This window comes from Ambystoma mexicanum, chromosome 11, assembly GCF_040938575.1.
Source record: "Ambystoma mexicanum isolate Mex_15411 chromosome 11, UKY_AmexF1_1, whole genome shotgun sequence".
NCBI classification, from domain to species: Eukaryota; Metazoa; Chordata; class Amphibia; order Caudata; family Ambystomatidae; genus Ambystoma; species Ambystoma mexicanum.
Window position 1 is genome coordinate 254179852 of NC_090934.1, and position 17233 is coordinate 254197084.

A 17233-nucleotide genomic window follows, 5' to 3' on the forward strand; every position below is an offset into this window, starting at 1 on the left:
AGATAGAGGAAAGGAAGGACCCAAGTTGGACCTGGGAGGGTCAATCAGAGAGGTAAGAGGTCAGCCAGGACAGAGCCTGATCAGTGATACCAAGGTCATCACGGAGACGGTTGATCAGGATGGTATGGTGGACCGTGTCGAATGCAGAAGAGAGATCGAGAAGGATGAAGACAGAAAGGATGTTAGCGTCAAGTTTGGGAGAGTAGGTCTTCACAGATGTCCGGGAGGGCAGTTTTCTTTCCCCGAGATTCAACTTGTCCAAGTTCAAACACAGCAAAAGAAATATAACACAGTTCCTCTTTCACCTTCTCTGGGTTCCCTTCCCCAAGCTTCAATTCCATCATTATCAAAATTGTTAGGCCTCTCAGGTGACCCTTCCCGAAGCTTCAATTCCTTCAATATCAAAAATGTTAAGCCTCTCAGGGTTCCCATCCCCAAGCTCAGATCCCTTCAGTTTCAAACACAAATTCAGTTTGGTTAGGCCTCTCAGGGTTCCCTTCCCCAAGCTTCAGCCACTTCAGTTTCAAACACAAAATTCAACTTGCCAGGATGTACCTTTCCCTCAATACACAGTTCCTTTCTCAAATAACCTTCTCGTGGGGTAGAATCAGAGACTTTCGAAAAACGCCAGGTTCCTTTGCTCCTCCTAAGCGTGACCACTCTGATCTTTGGCCCCTCTCTGTATTTCCTGTACTTGCTTTTCTTGTATCCTTTCATCTTCAGGTGCTTCCTGCACCCCTTTGTTATCCTTCACTGTGCCCACTAGCACCTTCCTTGGCCTTCTCTTCTATCATCTTGTTGCACCCCTGGCACCTTCCTTTGATTCACTTTACTTTCGTGCACCCTTGACCCTGTCCTTTTCCTTATCATGCTTCTTGCACACTTATTTCGCTCTTGCACCTTTCATTTACTTTCGGGTATCTCGCCCCCGTCTAGTCACCTTTTTGCCTTTCCTTGAAACAATACTGGCTTCCTTTTGGCTGAGGCAATGCTTGTGTTTCAATTATTTCTTGTTCTTTATTACATGGGTCCCAGGCCCCTTTAACTTTCTCATATATGCGGGTCCCAGACCCCTTTGGCTTTTTCATATAACTTGGCTCCTCCCTACAAGTCCCACAATGCCACTCTTCCTTTGGACAATAGAGTCTCACGAGGATAGCTCAGGGGCAATGTGCTCGCCTTGGAAGCAAGACGGCGCAGAGCAACACAGGTTAGATCCCCTGGTCCGCGCTTAGAAACCTCTGGGTATTAAGCACGTTATAAATAGCCTATCATATATCATATCATAGTGGACTTTGTTCACAAAAGGATTATTTTCTCTCGCTTTCCTACTTCGTGTCGCTTCACACTCTTTTCACTTGCTTTCTGTTTTATGCCTTTTTGCAGTCTGTCGCTTGCTTTTCATTCCATGCAGCTTTACAGTTTGTGCCTTTCTTCTGCTCTGCTGCAGTCACATGCACGCTTCCGAGTTTCTTTCTCATTGACTTTCATGAAACTCACCGGGCAGCGTCACGTTGACAGGCGGTCCCTTCAGGATACACAGGGTTGAGGCCAAGGTCTCACCACCTGCCCCTCAGCCACCCTTGGGGCTGGCACAGGTCCCAAGGGAATGAGCATTCCTCAGAACACCGCCAGCCTCACTTCAGCTCCTTGGAGACACGGCTCCCTCGCCACGCTGCAGCCCCTCACAGACACCGGGCCAGCGTATCGACACGCTATTCTCCTCCAGCATTCAGCTCGTGCCACTATCTGCTCCTTGACTTTTCTGTCCAGACTGCATCCCCAGCTCGCTCTCTGCTTCTGACAAAAATTGGACTGGGACTGAAAAGGAATCCCCTGCTGGGCTCAGCCACACAGTCCCCCTTCTGCCCTACCAACTGCTACTCCCTCTACTCTCTCAGCAGTCTCCTTTTATACACCTGTGTTGTATCAATGGGCTGCAGGTTTGTGGTCAGGGCTGGGTTTGCCTGAACTCCAATACTCCAATTAATAGGGCATGCCTGCCCTTCAGTCCTGAATAGGTGAGTTCTTAAAGGTGCAGTGTACCTTTTCCTTCCCTGCTCTTTCTTTCTGATAAATCTGTAGGGGAGAGCCAAGTAGTCAGGTGTGCCCAGTTGTAGTGAAGTGCTTGACCTTGCCTGACTTTATTAATGAAACAGCCTAATGAGGGTATGTAGTAGGCCTCTTTTTGCATCTCCATGTCGTCCTATGGATAATCTTCATCTCCAATAAATGCTGAGGGATAGTGTGATGATGTATGATATCGAATGAGTGCTGTTCCTAATTTCTTCTGATTAGGAGTATTGAGGTAGTTATAATGAATGGGTGTTTGTTCCAGTTTCCCTTATTAGAGGAAGATGACCGGGAAGGAGTAGTTGGGTTACCGAATACCTTCTAGGTTTTGAGGGAAGGGAGAAAAGGTTAGTGTCGTTTTGGAAAAAGGTTTGGTTTACCTTTAGATCTGGGTTTCTCTATCTTCCTTCCCTTTGAGGGAAAGTCATGGGGTAAAACAGAGTTCGGATGACAATATCCCATGAATGTAGAGGGAGGATAGGATGGATAGGGGCAAGGAGCCACTGCCCAGGTGAGCCTCCCTCGCTTGTCCACCCCCACGGTTGGGTTCCAAGCGCGATGGCCCTCCTCGGGCCACCCGAATAAAGGATCCTCTGGATTATTCGTGAGAACGCCCTCAGGTTTCTCACAACTGTGATGAAGGATAAGAACTGCAGTGAAGCAGAATGGATCTGACAGAGGCGAAAGACTATGAAGAAGGAGAAGGACTGACAAAAGTGATGAAGGATAAGGACTGCAGTGAATGATCTGGTTTTAACAAAGGTGGATGAGTATAAAGAAGGAGTAGGACTATGATGGAGGACAGTGACATAGTGCTGGTTAAGTACTACTTAAGGAGAAGGACAGTAGCGAATGAGAAGGACAGTGATAGGACTGTGACGGAGAAGAAAGTCTGTAACAAATAGTAAGACTATGAGAAAGCAAAATAATTGTGACAAAGGAGAAAGCCCATGAGGATGAAGAAGGTCTAAGAAAAAACAAGAAGGATTTTGATGGAGTAGTATTACAAAAGAAAATACTGTGATGAAGTAGGACTGTGATGAAGGAGAAAGGCTTTATTAAGGTGAAGGATTATAAAACAGGAGTAGGACTATAATGAAGGAGAAGCACTGTGACAAAGGACTGATTAAGTAGAAGGACTGATTATGGAGAATGACTGTGATGGAAGAAGGACTGTGCAGAAGAAGGACTGTTGAATGGCAAGGATTGTGACAAAGGAGAAGAACTGTGACAATGGACTATGACAAAGGAGGACTGTGATGAAGGAGAAGAACTCTGACACAGGTGAAAGACTATCTTTCGGAAGGACTGATGAAGGAAGAGGACTGAGAGGAAGGAGAATGGTTTTGACGAAAGTGAATGACTTTGAAGAAAAAGTAGGACTTTGAGGAAGGAGGACTGTGACAAAGGACTGGTTAAGGATAATGTAGTATTGGCTTGGGTCACACCAAGCATTGCATCTTATGTAATGTGAGGGTAGCTGGAACTCTGGGTTCTTTGAGAGTTTTAAGGGTGACGGTTGGTCATTGTAAGATGGGCGATGAAGCTGTAATGGTCTGCTTACTTGTTGCTCCCCAAATAACCCATCTTATTCCCTGCAGCTCACAATAAAGCTTGTGCCTTTCACAACTTACATCTACTGAGTCATTACTGCCTCCTAACTGTTTTCCTGGACAGCAAATACTACAGATGAGTATTGTGATGAAGGACTATGATGAATAACTGATGAAGGCTTGTGATGTAATGACAAAGGAGAAGGACTGTGATGAAGGAGAAGGAGTGTGGGAAGAAGACCTGTGGTAATAAATGACTCTGATTAAGGAGGAAGACTGATGATGGGCTGTGAATTAAAAACAACTGAGATAAGAAAAGGACAAGAATTCTGAAGAAGGACTAACAGAGAAGGACTGGTGATCGAGAAGGACCATGACAAAGGAGAAGTACTGTAATAAATGATAAGGACTGTAGTGAAGAAGAAGAGTCTTGATGAAGGTTAGTGACTATGAGGAAGAAGTAAGACTATGCCAAAGAGGGACAGTGAGAAAGCTCTGGTAAAAGGGAAGGTCTGTGAAGAATGTGATGGGTCAGAAATGAGAGGCGGCCACAGAAAATTGATAAATACAACAAAATAGTCTCCTCCAAGGAAGATTCCTTGGATCCAGTGGGTGTTTCCCATCCACTGGATTTCTTCAGGAAGGATGGCGAAAGTGTCTTTTTCAAACAATGTATCCTTAAGGTTGGTAGGAATGTCTCTTCCACACAACAACTTCTCAGGATTGGCATAAGTGTCTCTTTTATACAACAACGTCTTAAGGACGTCTTCCCGGTATACTCCCCTGCCAGGAATCCTTCAGTATATTCTTTAGATCCCCTGGTATACTCTCCTGCCAGGTATCTTTTCACAATGTATTTTTATTTCCTATGCCTCAACTGGATTACCTGGTATACTCCCCTGCCACGAATCCCCTTCTGGCTTTTGTAGACCCCCCTGGTATACTCTCCTGCCAGGTATCTTTCCCACAAAGGCTCACTGCCTGATATATTCTGTTTAGCAGGACTTCTTTCAATGTTCTCTCTGTCTTTCAGTATAGCATAGTTTTATTTCTGCACTGTCTGATTCAGATACTACTTGTTCCAACTTTCCCCATTTTGACATCTCATATATGGAGATTTGTACAATGTCTGCCTTTTAACTTCTTCACCAATATTAATTTGCTTGTGGCAATACTTGCTCCAACTTTCCCCATATTTATTTATATTTATATAACCCGCAAACAGCCCAAAGGCATTGCGGCGCTGTTACATATGAAGGCTTAGTTACAGTAGGCGTCGGTGACGCTTTTTGGAGTGAATACAGGTTAGTTAAATACATACATACATACATACCTAGTACATTGTGACAAAACAGTATGTGTAACAACTTGAGTGAGTGAGGGTGAATTAAGTGAAGAGTAGGGTCTTGACTGCTTTGCGGAAGGCGATGTGTGAGTTTTCTCCTCTGAGCGTTGGAGGAAGGGCGTTCCAATGCTGGGCTGCCAGGTAAGGGAAGCTATCAGGAATCTGTCAAGTAAGGACAAAGGCAGTGAATATGGCAAGGGAAATGTGCAGAATATCACACAGTGAATGGTTTGAGTCAAACAACATACATACAGGAACCAAAACTCAGGTATACTAAAACCCAGGAGTGCAAATAAAGTGTGACAACAATACAAATATATGAAAAGGGATGTGGGGTAAGCACTTAGAATATTCCTTATGACTGTAAGGAAAGTCGGCAAGCTCCTACCCACGATTGCTATTACAGGTACTGACAGCGCTAAGCCCACGTAGAGGGCAAGCAACGACAGGATCTGTGATCTAACACTCTTGATGGTATTAAATAAGGAAACTTAAAAACAGTACTCACGAGGACGAGAAATACCACTTGAATGTCAGCGAGCCCACGAACCCTGCTGATCAAACAGGGACCCCGAAAGGCTGTAATAGCAATGGGAGGATAACTAAATACATAAGACTCAAGACAAGGAGCAAGTAGGAATAGTGATTACAGAATAGTGAGGAAAACATAGGCATTCACACAGGAGCTAGCTACAACCGCAGGCGCACACCACAGCTAATGATCAATGGAAAGTAAATGCAGAGGTGCAAGGGAAAACATGGAATGGATTCCAAGAAAAGTAAAGGAACAGGAACAGGGAAAACAAAATTACAAGAGCAAACTTTCCCAACCCATCCAAGGAAAAAAGGCAGAAAGCTAATCTAAAAAGGAGGAAAGACTATAACATCAAGGTATACAGCAGCAAAGGACAAGTCAGAGAAATATAGAACACAGGCAAACTGGGCTGCACCAAAAAGGAAAGCACTGAGAAATGCTGCCTGCAGACAGGGGAAGACAGAAGGGAAATCTGGGAAGCAGAAATCGAAGCAGAAGCTAAGAACCAGGAACAAGGGGCCAGTCACAACAGGAACATTGCAACAATGACAAGCACTGGACTGAAGCAAACTGAGGCTTTTAAACCTGCTTTACGAGCACACGCCGCAGGTGTGCTGCTTGCTGCACCTGCAGCCACAGGTGTTGCCTATCCTCCACCCAGCCTTGTCCTGCAAGGGTGGAGATGAAGCAGTGGGCCAGGCATTCTGGGAAGCATAGTCATTTCATTAAAGCAGCATACTGGCTGGCAAAAACCTGGAATGGATCCGAAAGGGAAGTAGTTTGGCAAATAAGGATTTAGCACTCCCAATTCATCACAGCACTGTAGCATAAGGTTCGGAAGGAAAGTCCTGTAGGGAATAAAGCCCAAATCATGCCCCCAAGTGATGGAAACAGGAGCAAAGGAGGCGGATCGTGACAGAAGCTGGCTCCACCGGCTCTGACTCTCTTGATTCTGGGAACTGTTAGCAAGTTGGAGTAGGGAGTTCTGTTCGGTCTGGTGGTTATGGATCGGTGCATTCTTTTGTGCAGGTACAGGGGCAGTTTGGATGATGCATTTGTGGGTCAAGGCAAGGGTCTTAAAGAGTATGCGCTCTCTGATGGGTAACCAGTGAGCCTGTTTCCCAGCTGCAGTGATGTGTTCTTCTTTGGGGATGCCTAGTGCTCCCCAGAGAGCGCTGTTTTGAATAACCTGCAGCTTCTCGATGTTTTTTGAAGAGGTGCCCAAGAAAAGGGCATTACAGTAATCAGGTCTTGACCCTGTAATAGCTCGGGCAATGGTAAGGCAATTTTCCTTGGATAGGAAGGGTCTTGCTGCGTTCAGGAGTTTAGCATGGTATGCAGCGGCAGAAGCTATGGCATTGACTTGCCTAGTCATGGAGAGGTTTGAGTCTAGGTATACTCCTAGGGTTTTGACAGAGTTGGAGACTGGGATTGAGTTATTGTCAATAGTGAAGTGGCTGAATTGGGAGTTGAGATTCTTTAGGGTTTTGGAGGACCCGATTATGAGAAGCTCAGTTTTGTTACTGTTGAGACAAAGGCAGTTGCGGGCCATCCAGGCCTGGATAGTCGAGTAAATAGTATTGAGGGCTTCAGCGTGTGATTCATAGTCACCTGTCAGTGGGAGGAAGATTTGCGTAACATCCACGTAGTTCGTGTAGGAGATACCTGGTGAGTCCAGGATGAAGAAGAGGGGCCTTGTAAAAATGTTGTAGAGGGTAGGTGAAATGCATGACCCTTGAGGCACCCCGCATGATATAATGGTAGGGCAGACGGACAATAGGTCGGAGAAGACTTGCATGGACCTCCCTTGTAGAAAGCAACGGATCCAAGTAGTTGCATTTTGTGAGAAGTTGGCTGTGGAGGTAAAGTGGTGGCAGAAGACATTGTGATCAAAAAGATCGAATGCTGTGGAAAGGTCTAGGAGTAAGAGCAGCGCGCGGTTACCTGCATCTCTAGACTCATCCATCTGATTTTTAAGATCGAGTAATGCGATCTCACTGCTGTGGCCTGGGCGGAACCCGGATTGTCGCAGCCCGAGGTTTTGTTCTCTTCGATGAAGAGGTGAATTTGTGAGTAGGCAGCTTTATCTAGTATTTTAAGCAAGAATGGGACCGTTGTTATGGGTCTGTAGTTGTTGGGGGACAGGGGGCTAAGGGTGTGTTTTTTAAGAAGCGAGCAAACCAACCCAGGCTTCTTTGAGGCAGACAGGAACTTTTTCGGTGGCAAAGAAGGCATTCACAAAGGCTGTAAGGAAGGGGGCGAGGGTTCTGGCACATTCCTTGATGATAGAGTCAGGGCAACTGTCTCCTTTACAATTAGAGGGTGTCCTGGTTTTCAGGATATTGATGATATCCTGCTCTTGAATTTCATTGAAGGAAAATATGGGGGTAGATTCTTTAACCTGTGATGGTTCAGGGAGAGAGGAACTAGACAAGGTTTGTGCGTTGTTCTTATTTTGGCTTTAAGGGAGTCCAGTTTGTTGAGCATGGCAGCTTGGATTTCATTGCACCAGGTCTTGTCTTTGGTGATATGCTGTGGGAGGGTGGAGGGCGTCTCTAGGTCTCTAAAGATGGAGAAGATTTCTTTGGTTCTAGATTGAGCACCCAAAATCCTTGCTTTGAAGGAGATGGCTTTGGACCGGATGATTTTTTGTAAATTTTAGATTGCATTTGAAAATCCTGCTTGGCTGCAATCGAATGATTAGTTTGCCAAAGGGATAGTGAAGCCCGTTTTTTGGAGCGAAGTTCTAGGAGGTCATCAGTGAACAACGCATTGACGTGCCTGGTGGGCTTGGCTTTCCTTGCTTTGAGGGTAGCAATGGCGTCCACTGCTAATTTTAATAATGGTGTTGTATGCTATTGCTAGTGTCTCAGGATCATTGGAGAAGGGGGGCTTGAAAGCAGGGCCTTAATCTATCCGCAGTGAGCTGATGAGCGCTTCTGGAAATGCTGGTGGAAGGGTAGGTGTGGTGAGGGGTGTTTTCTTTGAGGTAGTGATGTTAAACTGGATGCCATGGTGGTCAGTCCATGGGGCCGGTGCATTAGCAGTTATGGAGAGGTGGCAGTTGTGTTGGGCTACCAAATCCAGGGTGTGGCCTAGAATGTGTGTGGGATCAGAGATGGTGTTGGTGAACCCTAGGGTCCCAAGAGCAGTGTTGAGGGACTTTGCTGCTGGATCTTTGGGGTCATTGAGGCCGAGGTTTAAGTCTCCTAGGAGGATGGCTTTAGTTGAGGAGGTGGGTGAGGGCAGGCTGGAAGTCACCCAGGGGACCAGGGGGGCGGTAGATGAGGTGAATGGCGATGGTGCAGTTGTGCGAGACGTTACGTTTAATAAGGAGGTAGTCGCTCTTGTTGTCTATGGTTTTGTCGGATTTTATGATGGGTACGGTGTCTCGTGCTATGATGGCGACTCCCCCTCCTTTGGCAAGTCGGTCCTGTCTAAGAATGGTGTAACCTGTTGACAGGGCAAGGGAAAGGGCAGAGCCGGAGGCTTCATGTAACCATGTTTCAGTTAACATGAGGAGGTCAAGGTTTTGTGTGGTGATGATGTCGTGAATGTCCATGGCGTGGGTGTTGATGGACCGGCATTGATGAGGGCACAGTTAAAAGGGGGATTCTGTGTGGGAAAGGTGGGGTTGGACCTGGATTTGGATGGTTGTATATTGGGGGGCTGGGGGTTGGTGGGGGAGGTGCAGTTGGTATGGTGATGACACAGAGCTGCGCCTTGCAGGTGGTGGTGATAACATCAGAAGATGCGGTTACTGGCAAGGTCATCACATCAATAGCATGCTTGTTTACAATGGTATTGACATCATTACCTACGATGATATTGGCATCGCTAGGTTTGGCATTTGGGAGGGTCAGATAAACAACATGGTTGCTTGCAGTGGAAATGGCCTCACTAAAAGTGGTATTTGGCATGGTTACATCAAAAACATGGCTACTTACAGTGTTATTGCCGCCATTACCTGCAGTAGTTTTGGTGTTACTAGGTATGGCATTGAGCAGGGTTACATCAACATCCTGGCTGCTTACAATGGTAAAAGCATCATTACCTACAATAGTGTTGGTATCACTAGGTTTGGCATTGAGCACGGTTACATCAACATCATGGCTGCTTACAATGGTAAAAGCATCATTACATACAATAGTGTTGGTATCACTAGGTTTGGCATTGAGCAGGGTTAAAGCAACAACATGGCTACTTACAATAGTGTTGGCATCACTGCATTTGGAAATTGGTGAGGTCACATCAGCAAGCAAGTAATTCGCAAAGGTAAAAGTTGAAGCTGTATCATTGTCACTAGTGGTGGTGTTGGCCTCACTGAGTTTGGTGGTTGGTGAGTTCATAGTATGAGTCTGGGTGATGGTCTTAGTGCAACTCATTAATGCACAGGGTGTAGCAGAATGTAGCGGAGCAGCCTTGGCACATGTCATAGTATTGTGGGCATTTCTGCGTAGAGCAGCAGGTGCTGGGTTGCAAGAGGGACTGTGTTGTGGTGCGTCTAAGAGGAGATTGTTCTGTTGGGCAGCAGGCGGGTGATGTATTTGCTCCGGGTTTGTGGATGAGGTACGGATGGGGAGTGGAGGTGAATTTTTCAGGAATGGCTTGTGAGACTATCGCTCAGACTGCTATTGGGCTCAACGCTCGGTAGAGGATATGGGTGGGTGTGGTGCTCACCACGGGATTGGAATAAGTACGGTTTGGGGATTGAGGCGTGCACTGCTCTTTGGGCATGGAGGAAGTACTGCAGGCAAGGTGTGAGTTACGGAAGGCGGGGAGTGCAGCAGAAGCAGGATGCGGCACAGTGCAAGTGCACACTCCAAAGCGTTCCTTTCTGAGGGGCAAGGAGGGGTAAGCAGCTAGCGTAGTATTGGTCATGGCGGGTAGCAAGGGGTAAAGGGCACAGTGCTGAACTTTGCTGCTGGAGTGAGGCTTACCTGTGACACAGCCATATCTTGTGGCTGGCACCGACGAGCAGCAGAGAGCTGCTGAGAGCTTCAAAAGCCTTTCCCTCAGATCTTCACAGCACGGCTTTGCCTACCAGCGCACTCCCTCTCCCTTTAAGGCAGGAGGGGAGGCGCAGGCAGGTCGGATATGAAGACTGGTGCAAATTCTGTCTTCTAACTTCTTCATTAACATTCATCTGCTTGTCATAACATTTGCTCCAACTTTCCCCATATTGACCTCATGCATGAGGATTTGTGCAAATTCTGTCTTTCTATTTTACTTGGTCGGCATTCAAAATCAGCTCTTAATTGCTCATATGCCTGTCGGTACGCCCGGCTTTCCCAATCATCACTGAGCAGACACACTGGTATCTTATAGCAGTTCTGAAGCGTTGCACGTTGTTGCGGCGAAGTCTTCACTAGGGGATAGCGTCCCCCGGTCCGCAGACCCTCTTTAAAGGAATAGTGTGCTCAAAAATTTATTGGCTAAAAAGATGGCCCATAATCAAAAATATATATATAAAATATTTTTTTTAAAAGTCCCTATGTAAAGTTTGGAGCAAATGAAGCTCAAACTCAAAATTTTAAGCACTAAGAGGCATCCATTTTGTGAAATGGATGCCTCCTGTGCCGCCCTTCCGGCACTAATGAAGCAAAAGCCAGCCAGCTGTAATAAACAAAAGCTACCACTGGGTGGCTTTTGCTTCATTGGTGCCGGAGACCAGAGAATGCAGACAGACAGGAAAGCTGCATCTAGGTAAGTGCTTATCTCTTTTTTTAAATAAGCATTTGAAATATAAAAGCTGTGGTTTTCTTTCTAGGGTTTCCGGGCTGGAGGAGGCCGGAAAACGTAGAAAGAAAACGGCAGCTTTTAAAATGTTGTATTTATGTTTGTGGTGGCTTCAGCTTGGAGTCCTCTGGGCTCCAAGCTGAAGCTAACGCAAACATAAATACAATGTTGTTGTATTTAAAAACGCTGTGGTTTTCTTTTTAAGTTTCTCATGCTCCTCCGAGCCGGAGGAGCCCAAGAAACTTAGAAAGAAAACCGCAGCATTTTTAAATACAACTGTGTTGTATTTCTGCCTGCAGTGGCTTTCACTTTGAGTCTCCTGGGCTCCCCCGTGGAAGCCCAGGACACTCAAAGTGAAAGCTGCTGCAGGCAGAAACAAAACACGGTTGTGCTTCGAAATACCACGGTATTTCTCACTACGGCGGCTTTCGCTTGGATGCTCCCATGTAAACGCTTTGAGCCTCGTTTGCTCAAAAGTTTACATAGGAACTTTTATTAAAAATATGTTTAATGTATGTTTTGGATTATTGCCCATCGTTTAAGGTAATAATATTTTTGAGCGCACTATTCCTTTAAGCTCTCCCACCGGCTCTGCATCAACTTGCCAGTGAAGCGGCCGCTGTTTGGCACGGCCGCGTCCTCGACAGCTTTCTTGCTTCTGCCGGCTCCTTAGCGGCTCTCTCCCGGTGCTTGTGCTTCCCTCTGTTTTACGCCACTCTTATAGATAATGCTTACAAGCAGCGGCTTGAAAGCACCTTCCGTCTTCAGCGCAGTCAGTTCCCCTGCGGTTCTGCTTCCGCTTCACCCACTCTGCTTCTCTCTTCTCCGACCTTCTGCTGGAGGCATAAGCCATTTTTAAATGTCCTGCATAGCTGAGCTTCATTGCAACAACTTGTCTGCGTGTTTAGTTTGGGGTTTCTTTCAATCCATATTAACTCCTCCTTCCTCTTTCTTGTCTCAGTACTTGAGGCGCTATGAGAGTTGGAGTCCAGAGGATTTTTAGGCCTTCAAAAATTATATTGTTTAGGATTTTTATTTAAAACAAAAACAGAGACAGGAGATGTTAAATGACTATTATGTATATATGAGGTATGAATAGTATTCTATTTAGGGTGTTTTGCAGGAAAGGGCTTTTGGGTCCTACAATGGGAGGGATTTGTAAAGTGACAATCAGCTAGCAAGAATTCAGGAATTATGCAGCTTCCTCTCTGGGAAGGGAAGACTACTGCGTCCCTACCCCTATGGTCCCGATGGGAGAGCAGTGTGGAATTCCACCCCTGAGCCAGGCGAGAACTATATAACAAGCCTGAAACAGGGAGCAATTCCCATGCACCACGGTAGATGACCTTTCCACTAGAAACGTGGTACCAGGCTGTGCAAGCACTGTAGGTGGGAGGCCTTGATACTTATGTGAGTACAGAAGAAACAAGGAAGGAATGAGCCCAGGTCAAGGTAAGGAAGAGGATGCAGCAAGCAACCAAGCAGGAAGCCCACGGCAATAGAGGAAGGCTAGCAAGGGAGATCAGGAGGCAGGCAAGCCAGCAAGGGGGAAAGGGGTAAGCCCAGAACACAGCAACAAGGAAGGCACAAGGAGACAAAGAACTTAGCATTTCACCTAAAGAAAAGGCTGCAACCCACTGAGCGCTGTGGATACTGTGATTATATGGGGCAGCATGGCCAGTGTAGACTGTGCACAGATGCGCTGGGTGCCCATGACAACAAACCATGCTGCGTTCACTCCGCATGCGTAAAATCCAGCTGCCAGTCCCCGGCGCATGCGCAGAATTGCGGCCCACAGCTGTGAAAGCCAATCGGGATGCTGACGCGGCTGCAGAGTGTCCCGGACGGCACCAGCGGGCTCGCCAAGTTAGGACACTGGCGCATGCCGTGACAAAAACACACTAGGAGACAGCAGTTCCAAGATGGCAGTTTAATACAAAGAGAAATACAGTGAGACCAGAGAGGGCCGCAAGAAGGGAAGTACCGTTAAAATCTAAAGACCGTTACTTTCGTGAACCAGGGAAAGTAAGAAACCAAAGACCAGGATTGAAGGCTGATCAAACCTGTACAGTGTGTCGTGAGTACCCTGGGCTCTCTTGTGTCGAAAACCCAGGCGGGGTGGAGCAATTGCTGCTGTGGTACCGCCCTTGGCTCCTACAACAAAGCAGCATCAGAAAAGACAGCACAGCTAGTGAGTCGGAGAGACTGATATCACAACAGCTTGTGTTTCGAACCAAAGTTGCAAGCAGCATCTTTGTATAAAGAGAACTGTGTGAGAGGCGTTTGCGATGACGGATGTGAATAATTGAAAGCTTTCAAGACTGAACATTTGGAAGGTCAATCCAAGAGACCATATACAGAGTGGTCCGGCGCCACATGGGTGCTCATTCGAAAGTCTGTTAGGTATTCAATTGACGCCCATCCGGACTTCCAGAGCGGCCCGGCCATCTGGTTCTTGCAGTCGTTCCTATGGCCCACCACCAGATGGCCGGCCTCGGAGAGCGGCCATCTGGTAGGGCCATGCATTCCAATGGGCCTGGACGGGAAGTGCTCTGTGGGCCCTGGACCCGCCTGGCAAAGGGCCGGCAGGTGCCCAAGGGCAGGCATGGGCCAGCACCGGCAGGGCCTCCTCGAGCTCCGGCCAGGCCCCGCCTGAGAGCTTTTCTCCCACCACATTAGAGCTTTTCCCTGCGGGGAGGGACGGGGACCCCGCCGGGCGTGGGGACCTTTGTAGGACCCAAGGCCGGCCTTGGGAGCCTGCCTGGAGCTCTGGCCCGGGCCGCCTTAGAGCCTCCCCCACTCCGCATTAGAGCTTCTCCCTCCGGGGAGGGATGGGGACCCCTCTGGTGCTCCCCGGGGGCCTGCCGGGCAGGTCCGGGGTTTGGGCGACAGGCGCCCAAGGCCGGGGTGGTTGCAGCAGCCTGGGGCCCCGGCCCGGGCTGCTTTGGAGCCTCCGTCACTCCCCATTAGAGCTTCTCCCTCCGGGGAGGGATGGGGACACCGCCGGGGCTCCCCGGGAACCGCCGCCGGGCCCGGGGGACGGGAGCGACGCGGCGCCCAAAAAAATGTTGTATTTATGTTTGTGGTGGCTTCAGCTTGGAGTCCTCTGGGCTCCAAGCTGAAACTAACGCAAACATAAATACAATGTTGTTGTATTTAAAAACGCTGCGGTTTTCTTTCTAAGTTTCTCGCGCTCCTCCGAGCCGGAGGAGCCCAAGAAACTTAGAAAGAAAACCGCAGCATTTTTAAATACAACCGTGTTGTATTTCTGCCTGCAGTGGCTTTCACTTTGAGTCTCCTGGGCTCCCCCCTGGAAGCCCAGGACACTCAAAGTGAAAGCTGCTGCAGACAGAAACAAAACACGGATGTGCTTCGAAATACCACGGTATTTCTCACTATGGCGGCTTTCGCTTGGAGTCTCCTGGGCTCACCCAACCCTGAGGGAGCCCAGGAGACTCCAAGCGAAAGCTGCCGCAGTGAGAAATACAACATTGTTGTATTTATGATTTCCGTGGTTTTCCAACCACGGCAATCACAAATACAACAACTTTGTATTTGTAATAGCTGCGCCTTTGCTTTTTGCCTTCATTTTACGTTTTGTGTGCTTCCCTGGGGTTGGGGAGCACCGAAAACGTAAAAGGAAAGTGAAGGCAGCCTCCTCAGCTCATGTTGAGCTCTGCTCTGGCTGCAGTAAGCAAAATCTCCCAGTAGGGGGCTTTTGCTGCTTGCTTACTGCCGCCAGGGCAGAGCTGAGGAGGCTGCCTGAAATGGCAAAATGGATGCTCCCATGTAAACGCTTTGAGCCTCGTTTGCTCAAAAGTTTACATAGGAACTTTCATTAAAAATATGTTTAATGTATGTTTTGGATTATTGCCCATCGTTTAAGGTAATAATATTTTTGAGCGCACTATTCCTTTAAGCTCTCCCACCGGCTCTGCATCAACTTGCCAGTGAAGCGGCCACTGTTTGGCACGGCCGCGTCCTCGACAGCTTTCTTGCTTCTGCCGGCTCCTTAGCGGCTCTCTCCCGGTGCTTGTGCTTCCCTCTGTATTACGCCACTCTTATAGATAATGCTTACAAGCAGCGGCTTGAAAGCACCTTCCTTCTTCAGCGCAGTCAGTTCCCCTGCGGTTCTGCTTCCGCTTCACCCACTCTGCTTCTCTCTTCTCCGACCTTCTGTTGGAGGCATAAGCCATTTTTAAATGTCCTGCATAGCTGAGCTTCATTGCAACAACTTGTCTGCGTGTTTAGTTTGGGGTTTCTTTCAATCCATATTAACTCCTTATTCCTCTTTCTTGTCTCAGTACTTGAGGCGCTATGAGAGTTGGAGTCCAGAGGATTTTTAGGCCTTCAAAAATTATATTGTTTAGGATTTTTATTTAAAACAAAAACAGAGACAGGAGATGTTAAATGTCTATTATGTATATATGAGGTATGAATAGTATTCTACTTAGGGTGTTTTGCAGGAAAGGGCTTTTGGGTCCTACAATGGGAGGGATTTGTAAAGTGACAATCAGGCAGCAAGAATTCAGGAATTATGCAGCTTCCTCTCTGGGAAGGGAAGACTACTGCGTCCCTACCCCTATGGTCCCGATGGGAGAGCAGTGTGGAATTCCACCCCTGAGCCAGGCTAGAACTATATAACAAGCATGAAACAGGGAGCAATTCCCATGCACCACGGTAGATGACCTTTCCACTAGAAACGTGGTACCAGGCAGTGCAAGCACTGTAGGTGGGAGGCCTTGATACTTATGTGAGTACAGAAGAAACGAGGAAGGAATGAGCCCAGGTCAAGGTAAGGAAGAGGATGCAGCAAGCAACCAAGCAGGAGACTCACGGCAATAGAGGAAGGAGAGGAAGGCTAGCAAGGGAGATCAGGAGGCAGGCAAGCCAGCAAGGAGGAAAGGGGTAAGCCCAGAAAACAGCAACAAGGAAGGCACAAGGAGACAAAGAACTTAGCATTTCACCTAAAGAAAAGGCTGCAACCCACTGAGCGCTGTGGATACTGTGATTATATGGGGCAGCATGGCCAGTGTAGACTGTGCACAGATGCGCTGGGTGCCCATGGCAACAAACCATGCTGCGTTCACTGCGCATGCGTAAAATCCAGCTGCCAGTCCCCGGCGCATGCGCAGAATTGCGGCCCACAGCTGTGAAAGCCAATCGGGATGCTGACGCGGCTGCAGAGTGTGCCGGACGGCACCAGCGGGCTCGCCAAGTTAGGACACTGGCGCATGCAGTGACAAAAACACACTAGGAGACAGCAGTTCCAAGATGGCAGTTTAATACAAAGAGAAATACAGTGAGACCAGAGAGGGCCGCAAGAAGGGAAGTACCGTTAAAATCTAAAGACCGTTACTTTCGTGAACCAGGGAAAGTAAGAAACCAAAGACCAGGATTGAAGGCTGATCAAACCTGTACAGTGTGTCGTGAGTACCCGGGGCTCTCTCGTCGAAAACCCAGGCGGGTAGGAGCAATTGCCGCTGTGGTACCGCCCTTGGCTCCTACAACAAAGCAGCATCAGAAAAGACAGCACAGCTAGTGAGTCGGAGAGACTGATATCACACCAGCTTGTGTTTCGAACCAAAGTTGCAAGCAGCATCTATTGTATAAAGAGAACTGTGTGAGAGGCGTTTGCGATGACGGATGTGAATAATTGTAAGCTTTCAAGACTGAACATTTGGAAGGTCAATCCAAGAGACCATATACAGAGTGGTCCGGCGCCACATGGGTGCTCATTCGAAAGTCTGTTAGGTATTCAATTGACGCCCATCCGGACTTCCAGAGCGGCCCGGCCATCTGGTCCTTGCAGTCGTTCCTATGGCCCACCACCAGATGGCCGGCCTCGGAGAGCGGCCATCTGGTAGGGCCATGCATTCCAATGGGCCTGGACGGGAAGTGCTCTGTGGGCCCTGGACCCGCCTGGCAAAGGGCCGGCAGGTGCCCAAGGGCAGGCATGGGCCAGCACCGGCAGGGCATCCTTGAGCT